Source organism: Cotesia typhae, unplaced genomic scaffold, assembly GCF_013202065.1.
Source record: "Cotesia typhae breed Kobodo isofemale line unplaced genomic scaffold, CoteBio_Ctyphae contig_122, whole genome shotgun sequence".
In the NCBI taxonomy this organism is placed as follows: domain Eukaryota; kingdom Metazoa; phylum Arthropoda; class Insecta; order Hymenoptera; family Braconidae; genus Cotesia; species Cotesia typhae.
In genome coordinates this window covers 498,489-509,664 of record NW_027423714.1, presented here as the reverse complement: position 1 = coordinate 509,664, position 11,176 = coordinate 498,489, and the positions used below count along the sequence as shown (strand labels likewise).

The 11,176-nt window shown below is 27.9% G+C and overlaps 2 long non-coding RNA genes across 3 annotated transcripts; one reads left to right on the top strand and one right to left on the bottom strand.

Moving 5' to 3' along the window:
- Positions 1–3,914: 3,914 nt before the first annotated feature.
- Positions 3,915–7,714, bottom strand: LOC141533001 (uncharacterized). The gene is made up of 3 exons (XR_012480164.1): positions 7,599–7,714; positions 4,492–4,835; positions 3,915–4,079 (listed from the first exon to the last, which is right to left on the bottom strand). It is a non-coding gene; the product is annotated as an uncharacterized LOC141533001 (long non-coding RNA).
- On the top strand, positions 5,890–9,465 carry LOC141532994 (uncharacterized). Of its 2 annotated transcripts, none has more exons than XR_012480160.1 (3): positions 5,890–5,904; positions 7,606–7,786; positions 7,946–8,170. It is a non-coding gene; the product is annotated as an uncharacterized LOC141532994 (long non-coding RNA). The 2 variants fall into 2 exon arrangements; XR_012480161.1 differs by lacking the exon at positions 5,890–5,904 and adding an exon at positions 8,943–9,465 and having other exon boundaries at positions 7,628–7,786; positions 7,946–8,863.
- The last annotated feature ends 1,711 nt before the right edge of the window (positions 9,466–11,176 follow it).

Below are 11,176 nucleotides of genomic sequence, written 5' to 3'. Positions count from 1 at the left end.
AGTATTTGTATTAAAAACTTTTAAGTTTTAAAAATTTATTAATGAAGTCTTAATTAAAATTCAATAACTCAAAATAAATTTATGAACTTTTTAATTGAATTATAATTAACGAAAATATAAAAAATGATTTGATACTAGCAATTATAATCGTGCACTTCAATTTCGATCAATACAAAATTAAGGATCATATTATTGATGTCGATACTAACGTGACTTCAAAATATAAATTATCAATTTGATATAAAGTAGTTTCCACGTTAAAATTTTTATTGAGCTTTTTCTTATCACTGATGGATTATTCTGACACTTGATAAATGTAAAAAAATATACGTACAGTTGGATATGAAGCTGAATCTATGAAAAAAAATTTGTTATATTGCCTCACTGTACATGTACAGTTTCCGTAGTTGTTTTTTTTTCTTTTTCAATTTTCTTTACTTTAATATACTTTTCTGACGTATAGGAGGTCGGGGAAAGTATTCCATTGGATTTAAGTCGATATCTATGAATCGAAATTTCTGTTATTAATTTGAAGAGATCAAAGTGAGCAAAATCAGTGAAACTCAGGACAGTTAATTTTTTAATTTTAAAAAATTTTGTTGTCAGCATGGAAGAAATTCAAATTTTGGAAAAAACTATTTAAAAAAAAAATTTATTGGTCAGTATATACAAAATTTACAATTTTTAAGAAATCCAAATTTCTAATAATTTTTAAACGAATAACAAGTATTATTTCATTTTTATTCAATAAAAAAAAAAAATAAATAATTTACGCCCCAAAGATTTTTTTTTTTATCAATAATATGAAGAAAATCCTTCTTGGAGATATTTTCATTATAAGAAAAAGGTAAATTAATCGAAAATCCATTCCGCATTCACCCCACAAATTTCTTAAAGTGTAAGTAAATATCTAATGAGAGTAATGAGTAATTACATCGTATTATAAATTATTAACGACTATATTCTTAATTAATTATATTGATTTAAAATTAGTATATAATGAAAAATATTTACACGGAAAAGTGCTAAAATAACACAAAAAAATGTTAAATATTTAACACAAAAATTTTTAACACAAAATTTTTTACTGTGTAAATGTTGAATGGCTGTATGGAGTTGATGTAATTTTCAATGAAATATCTCAATAATTAAATTACTTTGCGAAATATTTTGTCATATTATTTAAACTTGAACGATCAGTCACCTCTCTGCTACTATATAGTGCTCTGAAATCAAACTTTGAAGTAGGAGTTGCATAAAAAATTTGTAGGTCATTGAATACTATAGTATCTATAGATACTGTCAATAGTTATCAAACATAAGTTAAGTAAAATGATACAAATAAGAAAAAAAACTATAAATGACCTATCATACAAATTCGTTGGCAGTTAGTCGAATAAGCGTAAGAGTATTAAGTGGAATTTAAGCAAATGGGAGAAGTGCCAGGTATGCTACAGTACGTACTACGCGAGTTGGAATATCAAAGTTTAAGTGGACGAGTTGTCCATTAAGAGGCAGCGACGATTTTAAAGTAGCGATAGTATCGCCCGGTAATTACGTTGGTATAACTTTGCTTGCAGTACCAGTAAAGTAAAGTTAACAAGGAAGAAAGAAAGAGTTCAGGGAGTTGGTGGCTAGAGCGAGAGTCAAGTTGAAAAAGAAAGAGGAATAGAAAGGGCACAGGGGTGCAATTAAGGCGCAAGAGGTATAAATATTTCGGTACAAGACGGAGCGTGCTGAGAAAGGAAAAAAACAAATACGGGGAATGAGGTGAAGAGTTTACAGAGCGAGTTAAGTTTCCAACAGAAGGCGAATAAGGATTACGAACCATCAGATATCATGAAAATATATACGAGCAATGTTATTTCCGTTTAAGTATTACTTTCTAACATAATACTGCTTCTTTTTTCTTTAAATAGTATATCAACAAAACTTTTCGTAATTCTGTTTCTGCTATTATAATATACTTTTAATTAAAGGCAACTTCAGATGTAGAACACTAACTAAAGAAGCTAAGATAAATTACACCGCTGAAAATCTTCATTTTAAGTGAGAAAAGTTATTTTGATGACTATTTGATTATTTCATTTATCATCAATCCCTTCATTTCTTCGAGCATGATAGTTAGCCAATCTCTAGAACGCTGCTAAAGTTTAAGAGCTACCTTTTTCTTGGAACTTCTCGAAAAAGTGCCTAAACTTTCATCTATAACTTTGAAATGAATTCCGTAGGCAAAAATTGACGATCCGCACACAGAAAGAAAGATTTCTTGACTAAAAAACAAAATTCTTGGCTCAAGTAAATTTTCGGGTGCCCGAAGAAAGACCGAAGTTGTCTTGGCCGAAGTAAAAATTTTTCTTGAAATTATATTCTTGGTGGGGGTAATTTTTTCTTAATTCAAATTATCAAAAATACTTGATACAATAAATTTTTATATTTGATCAAGATTTTTAGATACTTTGGGGAAGAAGCGCCACTTACTTTAGTTGAGAAAAAAATTTTCCACGTTGAGAAAATTTTTCTCTTGAATATTTGATACCCACTTTACATTATTTTCGCGCGCAATTATACACATTGAATGAAAACAAATGATTCAATATTACTTAATTTTCCCATTTAACATGTTAGTTAATAAAAATATTTATAAAAATTTACAAAAACCAAATTTTGTCTGTTTTGTTAATAAAATAATGAACATAAAATTCAAAATTTTTGAAATACATAAATAACTGCATTATAAATGTCTCGCGAGGTAACAGAGAAAATTCAAAATAATGTAAAATGCAGAAATTGTGGATTTTCGTCTTTTGCTTTCTCCTCTAAAGAAAATGAAGAAGCTGACGTAGCGTCTAGAATATCAAATATAGATACCGAATAAGAATTGGCCGCTTAGGTATGCAATAAGATAGTCGAATCATGAAGAATATACACGATAAATTTATTTCCCGTCTACGGAAAGATAAAATATGGATTATTGTACCCTACAAACTTCTTCTGTGACTTACTTATACTAAATCTGTGATCAGAGTAATTGATTAAATAATTTGTGAACGCTCTAGCCTTATCGAGAAATTTTTACGCGGACATAAAATTTTAAAACAATGGAAAGTACATACTTTTTACCGATTTATTTTTCTGTATTTTTCGGGTTCTACGCGAAATAACACTAAAATAATAAAACTAATGTACTTAGTTTATGATTAAAAAAAATCTTATTTGATTCTAAAAAGCTTAGTCTTACTCCTCACGTACAGCACAAAACGGTCAGGACAGTTTTTCGGTGGCTGTGGACTCGATCTATACTCTTTATCGAAACTCGTGTACAAAATAAAACAAAAAATCTTAAAATGTATCAGTCCACGTCTCTTGGATAGCTTTTCCATCTGTAAACATGTACCGATTTTATACGTGACTTATTAAATTACACATGTATTCGCTTTTTGGTCATAGAATTTTTTTGATAAAAAACGTTCATAATTAACTTATCGTCTTTTTTTTTTTTCTATTTTGTCAATTATGGCTGTAATAAAAATTAGTTTTTGACATCCCAGGATAAAAATGTATGGAACTCAAAATTTTTCGATTCGTAACAAAATTTAATAAAAAAAAGTGTGTATGCAAAGTAAAATTTTTTTATGATTTGTCATCTTTATTTTATTTAATTTTTTCAAATAAGTATGTTAAATGAGGTTTTATGATAAAGATTGAGTCGATTTTTGAAGTTTATTTTTTTTATTCTATAAATTATTTTTAAACTAATTAAAAATATATTTCCAAAACATATTTTTCAAGCACGTCAAAAATTGAAAATTTCACCCATAAAAACAATTATAAAATAGGTTTAAGATGGGAAAAATTATTTCGATTTCAAGAAATTTTATCTATGAAAGTTATTTTTTATTTATTTGCTATTCCCAATCAAATACAATCGTACAAGTGTTGTCTTCTTCAGTCGAAAGTGTTGAAAGAAAGAATAAACCTCAAATAGATTTTCTGCAGATTGAGAACTGAGATACATTCAAAAGATTGCTCTCGTATTGTGGTAGGTATAGTGACAAGAAAAATATTTGGGATATCAACTGAAATTTCAGAATCAATTTAGTGTTAAATCGGTAATACATAATTTAGTTTTTCATTTACGTAGTAAAAATAATAAAAATATATATATATATATATATATATATATATATATATATATATATATATATATATATATATATATATATATATTACTGAAAAAACATTTATCGATCAATAAGTTCAAATGCAGATAATTTAAATCAAAATCAGTTTAAATTTTTCGACCCGGATTTACATTTTTTTGTAATCATTCGTTACTATTTTGTAACTGATGAATGATTTGCTGAATCTATAGAAACAACAAAATTTATCGAATTATTCTCTTCACAACTCATTGGCTGAGTAAACTAAGATTATTCCACTACATTTTCAAATCTTATGAATTTATTCGAAAATTGATTTACGAATTACCACAAAAGCCGCAAGGTATCCTCCCTTTTCTCCTTTTATGGATATCTGTCTTCTTCTACTTCTTCTTGTTCTTCTCCTTCTTGATCTTTATATATAATGGAGCGTAAATTATTTCAATAATTCAGAAATCACTAAAGAGATCTTCTCTCATTGAATCCTATTACAGGTTGCCTCGAGCTCTTTGTTTTTATCACAATGGCTATTGACCCAGCCTACTAAAGGAGTATAGACTCTAAAACTTTCGAGATGACTTGGGATGTAATCTTTTTAGTCTCGACCTATTATTTATCCATTTTTTTCACACAAACCATCATAGTTTAAACGCTACTGAAGTGCTTTCGTTACTATAAATACAAGAATAGCCAATAATCATTAATTAATACTTTTTAAAATTATTGTAAAGCTAACTTTTAATTCTAGCATATTTTCGATCAAATTAACAATTAATTTGACAGAATTTGTCGATAACTTTACTGATAATCGATAATTTATTATTAAACTCAAAATCTTTTAAGAATTGTCTTCTTTTTCATACGGAATGAACCTCTCTTTTATCATCGATTTGGTGAATGATTCATTATTTCATAATCACTTATATCGTTAAAAATTAAAATTAAATCCTTGTCAGTTAATTTAAAATAATTGACCTCATTGTTCTTGTCAATTATTAATCCATAAATAGTTATTATTCATATTTATGTTAAAATTATGAAGAATTCAAATATTGAATGAACGAAAATTAATAATTTAAGAAAATAAACCCTAAAAAGTATTAAAGAGTCATTATTTCGGTATCCTTCGATGGAATTTCATAATCATTTGAAAAAATAAAAATTTGTCGATTTATATCAATACATCCTAGGATATAAATATAATAAAGATTAAATAAGCAGCAGTTCACGGTTTATTGAAAGACAATCTGAAAAACCGCTGCTTCCTCGTAACTATAATTTTTTTCGTTGAATTTAATTTGCTGTTGACGCAACCCTTTCAATTGACTAGTAAGCATTTTGTAACAGTTTACGAATACTAAAGTATATACTTACGCTCTATCATGTACACCTAAGACTAGTTGGTCGCACAAGCATTAAAATATAAATTGTAGAATTTAAACAGACTTTGTCTGATGTTCGTTATAAAGGCTTTTATTGGGAAAAAAAAAAAACTTTTATTATGAAAATCATGTCAAAGTTATTCTGCATTTTATCATAATCATAATTATAATATTCGAATAAATACAAGATACGATAGTGAAAAAATAAACTATTGTTATAATAAAATCACATAAAAAGTGTTTATAAGAAAAGAATAACAAATTCGAGTGCATATTATTTGTCTGCAGCAATATAAAAAAATGTCTTCGTAGTTTATTTTTGCGCCATCACAATTATTGAATAACAGAGTGATATAAAAGTTCGCAATTTAAAATCTACTTTTTTTTTTTTGTCTGGGGTTATTTTTATAACTTTTTTCGCTAATTACTTTCTTTTGATCAATTGTAGTTTTGTTCATTCCTCAACATCATATATACTATAATTTATTTGAAATAAAAAACGCATTTAATGGACAAAAAAATTTCCGGTTCTCGAAAAATGATCATTTTTATATTAAAAATTTATATTAACATTTTAAAATACTGATAGAATATTTTTTTTAATTCTCATGCAGGAACTATAATCCGGTTTTTTCGTTATCAGAAACTTCAAGGTGACATTGATAATTCGGGTAATAACTTCCATTATCACGAGAAACATTTCTGACTTATATTTTTATTGCGATCGATAAAAATTAATTGGAAAAAAATGTCGTTTCTTTTCTCAGAAAATTCAAGGATAAATATTTTAAAATAACAAGTAATAGATTTTATTTATATAAATAGATCATTCTTTGCCAAATCATCTAATTTTAAGAATTATATTTATATATTTAGTCAGCTCATTTTTAAGCATGATTTTGTATGCGTTGAAAGAAGCGTTCATGAAGAAAAAAAACAGTACTGATTACTATTTGTACAGTACTAAGAAGTGTTTTGGAAAAAAAACGAGATTAAAAATGCTTGGAACAGTGCAAAGCGTTATGTTTAAGCTACTGGCTGTTGATCATCTGTAAATATCTTTTTAAAAAAATTTTAAGTACTGTATAAAAAAGTAATCATTGCTGTTTTTGTCACTCTCCGTGTACCCGATGATGGAAATGAAAATTGAGAATTCAAAAGTTATTTAAAAATTGATATAAAAATACGAGACGTGTCACTAGCAATTACCTTAGTCACGATGGATCTATTGCAAACTAATACTAATAATAATAATGTAATTTATTAACTGACTGTAGAACAACGTCCTCTAACAGCCAAAATATACATAAAATATTACCAAGTGTGTGAATATTTAATAATATATATAATAACATAATTAAATAATGATATTTAAAATTTTTATAAAAATAATTTCAGAACAAGACAATGTTTATTATTTGGTCTCTTATCATCAGTACACTGATAGAAAAACAATCTTGATTCAAGAAACTTTTTTTCTTCAAAATTTGAACTCTTGAAACTAGATATAGATGTATTTCTTTCAAGAATTTTTGTCTCTTGGTTCAAGATAGGCGATAACATTGATTCAAGATGTTACCGACTTGTGTTAAGAATGGCTTTTTTTTGAGTCATTAATTTACTTATTTCCAAGAAATAATTTTTTTTCGGTATAACAATTAAAGACTATTTAGTTTTTGAAATATACTTTGATGAATTGTTTTAAGTTTTTTAAACGATAATGTTATTTTGGTTGAAAAACTAAATGTATCGATTGACGATAATATAGCTCTTAAGCCAAGAAAATCTAAATCAAGACAAGAAATTCTTAAAGCAAAATAATCATTTGTCTTCCAAAATAAATTCTTAGATCAAGAAAATATCTCTTGAGTCAATATAAATTTTCTATCAGTGTATGTATTTGAAGTTAAGGTTAACAAAAAAAGAGGAAATAATTAGAAAAAAAGTTCAAAAAGTAACATGACATCAGGCACTATTTTTTAAGTCTTTAATAATAAAAAAGTTATTAATAAAAATAACAATAATGATAATAATAATAATATTTTTTCCCTACTTTTAAGTCCACAGTTTGAGTATAAAACAGCTCGCTCTTGTCCACAGTTATCAGTTCCAAACGAGGTAGTAAACGTGTAATCGTTTCACAAAAGTAAAGTCATCATGAAAATTTTATCTATTTTTTTTGTAGTCTTGGTAATTTATGCAGTGGTTGTCAACGCTAAATTTAAAATTCCAGAAATCAATGTAAATTAAAAAAATTTTTCTAACATTATAGAATTAAAAATTTTAGTACAATAGTTTTACATAATAACTGCATTCGATGTATACATTTTAATCTTCTAAACTTTCAAATATTATCATTATCACAGGTTACTTTAATAAAAATTATTTTTTTCATTCCAGGAGACGACCGCACTACCTTAAGATGCAGAGAGGATGTAAAAATATAGGCCAATACACGTACGGAACATCACAGATTTAACTAAATCTTATGTGTATTGGTAATTTTTTCGAGTGGAGTATCGGTCGCAAAAAAATTGTAATTTTCAACTGTCTTACTTTCAAACTTAACACTTATTCTTCTCTAAAATGATGACCATCTGAATAATAAATGATCTGTTAACTGAAGTTTTATTCTTTTGTATTTTTTTAGACAATAATATCTTATTAGTTTATTTTTATTTATTTCGGTGAAATATTAAATGGCATATCAAATATAGTTTCTAATATAATCTAATAATCATATAAAATATAATTTTTAACAGAAGATTTAGTTGAGCACTTCTGGCCAAAATTTGAAATTTCAGCGGAAATGCCCAAACTAAACTCCTGTTAAAAAATTCTATGAAAATTAAATAAATCGTCTCACTCCAAAATATCTTGGGAAATGCCTAAGCACAGCTCCTGCTAAAAGCGCAACTCAAAATTCTAATTTTAAAAGATTTTTCATGGAAATTAAATTTTGGCACTCCCTACTATGCACCCATAGTAAAATTCATTGGAAATTTTTCACAGTGTATGCCATGGTAATTATACTATAGTATACTAATTAATAATTAGTAAAATTTTGATTATAAGAATAATAATCAAGTGACAGCATTCATTAACGTTTGTCCTGAGGAATAAAAATTTTTTAGCGTCTATGTTTAGTTGCGGTAAAAAACTTGTGATAGATATTGTATTTCATGATTTGTAAATAATTTTACTAGAAGAATTGCAATTAGATCTAGAATTGCGGAATATCACACGACTACTATCATTTTGACGGTAATTCTTAAAGAAAATTTCTTGCTATGTGTAAAATTCTACAAAAAAATTCCTGTAAGTTTTAAAGTGAATTTTGAAAGGTATTATTAAATAACGATAAAGATAAAATTCGTTTTTTATTCTCACCTTACAGACATAATAAATTTAACTGTGAAAACACGTAGGTTAAATACTATCAAAGTCTGGTCGGTTTTCTCACATCTACTGGATGTTGTGGCGGCACCAGTTCACCCTTTTCTGAAGAAAGGTGAAAAGTAGAATAGAAGATGTTAAATTTCGAGCGCTCTCAACGTCTTGAGTGACGGTGTACGTCAACTATGACGTGTGAAGTGATGGGATGGGTTATATGTATGTTGCAGAACCGAAGCACAACAGTATACACACGCGAAGCCGCGTAGTAGGAAGATGAATGCAATAAGACGATGTGTATAGTGAGGTAAGAATATACACAGACAAGTATACACTATGGCTTAAAATAGAGAAACTGGTGGTTTATCCTGTCGTGACATCTTCCTGGAAATACGTTTCGAGTGGCATAATACAAAGATTACAGACTGGATACGTGACTTGACATAACTCAATGAAAGCTCGTAGCAAGTTAATTAAATCTGAAGGTTACCACCAAGAAGAAGCGACAGAAAGCACTTCAGGGACATTTTAGACCACGTGGGGATCATGTTCGCATTATTATGAGAATCAACTCAACCTGCCTACTACGAATTCGTATTCTTAATGCCCTTGAAATCTGAATTTGTGTTTATGATGTACATACTGATGAATAAACACTATTAATTAGCACAAGTGCTTTGCACAACAGTCAAACGTCTAATAAAACTTCATTCCGAGTCCTTACTCTATAGTTTTAGACTCTTAATAGGATAACCAGCCTTAAATACCTTTACAGTATACAAATAAAAAGTTTGATTAATCCACAAGTTTGATTGATCCTTAAAGAGAAGGAAATTTCTGAAAAAAAGTTTCGACTTCCAGAACTCTAGCTTGAAAAACAATAATTTTTATTTAATGTTGAAAATAAGGTTCCGCGCAACTGCTGTCATATTTTAGCATCGGCGTGGCCGTGTGAAAAGTCGCGCGGAATCCTATTTTCAATCTTTTTTTTGCTTTATCACGATGGCGATTGACCTGAAAGACTTGAAAAATCTGGAAATGTCAGAGAATTTGAAATTTCTGGAATTATCAGTGAAAAGTCAGGGAGGTTTAACTTGGGTCAGGCAAATTTCTATTTAAAAAAACTGATCTTTTTTTAATATAAACTCCTCATTGGCATTTTCAAGGGTTTCACGGATCAGGTCGAGGTTATTGGCTATTTTCAATCTTTTTTCTAATTTTAATTTCTTATTTTAATATCGTTATAAAAATATGAACTTTGTAATGTTAACCTCACTTCTTTAATATTGACAGTTAGATTGTGTTTTTTTTTTTTTTTTTTTGTTATTTATTTTAATTTTAGCAGTTTTCACAGTCAATTCGAGTGCGACAAGGATAGTTTGCATGTGCTAAGTATAATTTGCGTGCGCCAAGTAAGCTTGTTGCACTCAAATAACAGTTTCGTCTACGAAAAAACTCACGCGTAATTTTAAAATGTAAGTATGTAAGAAAAACCATCTATAAAGAAACATTTGAAAAAATTGAAATAAATTTTTCTATTGTTGAATGGTATTCTACGCAAAGAAACTTTTTTCATTAGAATACTTGATAACTATGAACAATTATCTAACAAATGAAAATAATTGTTTGACAAAATAAAAAGCAGATTAACGAGTAAAAGAAAAGATCTATGAAACAAATAAAAACAGTTAACAATAACAGCTGACGAAATTGCTAGACTTGAGTAGACACTTTCTTATGCTTTCACTCGGTGATATTAATTAACTTTGGTTGAATCTTAATGTATATATACATACAAACTACATCACCCTAATTTTCTTTTGCAGATTGCCGGGAGCGGTCGCCCTATCTTTAAATTTCTATTACCGTCTCTTTCAGTGCATTTATCAAAGCACCGTCGTCGTCTTGATCTTCGTCATTTTAATTCTCGTATTCGCCGTCTCATCGACTACTTGTCTTCACGAGAAAATAATATTTCAAGTAATCTCCTGTGTTCAAACGGAATCTTAACTAAATGCAAAATACTCGTAAGCACTACGACCGCTTTAAACACTCATCAATTTTTTCTCTCAACATTATATTTATTGTCATTTTATTTTAATTTTCTACTTCGGATCGGGGAGCGCAGTATTAAAGAAAAAAAACAAGGACAGAGGAAGTATTGATGTAACAGTATATATAAAAGTATGAACTCTTGAGTTGTGGAAGACGCTCAAATATTTGAATATTTAATACTTT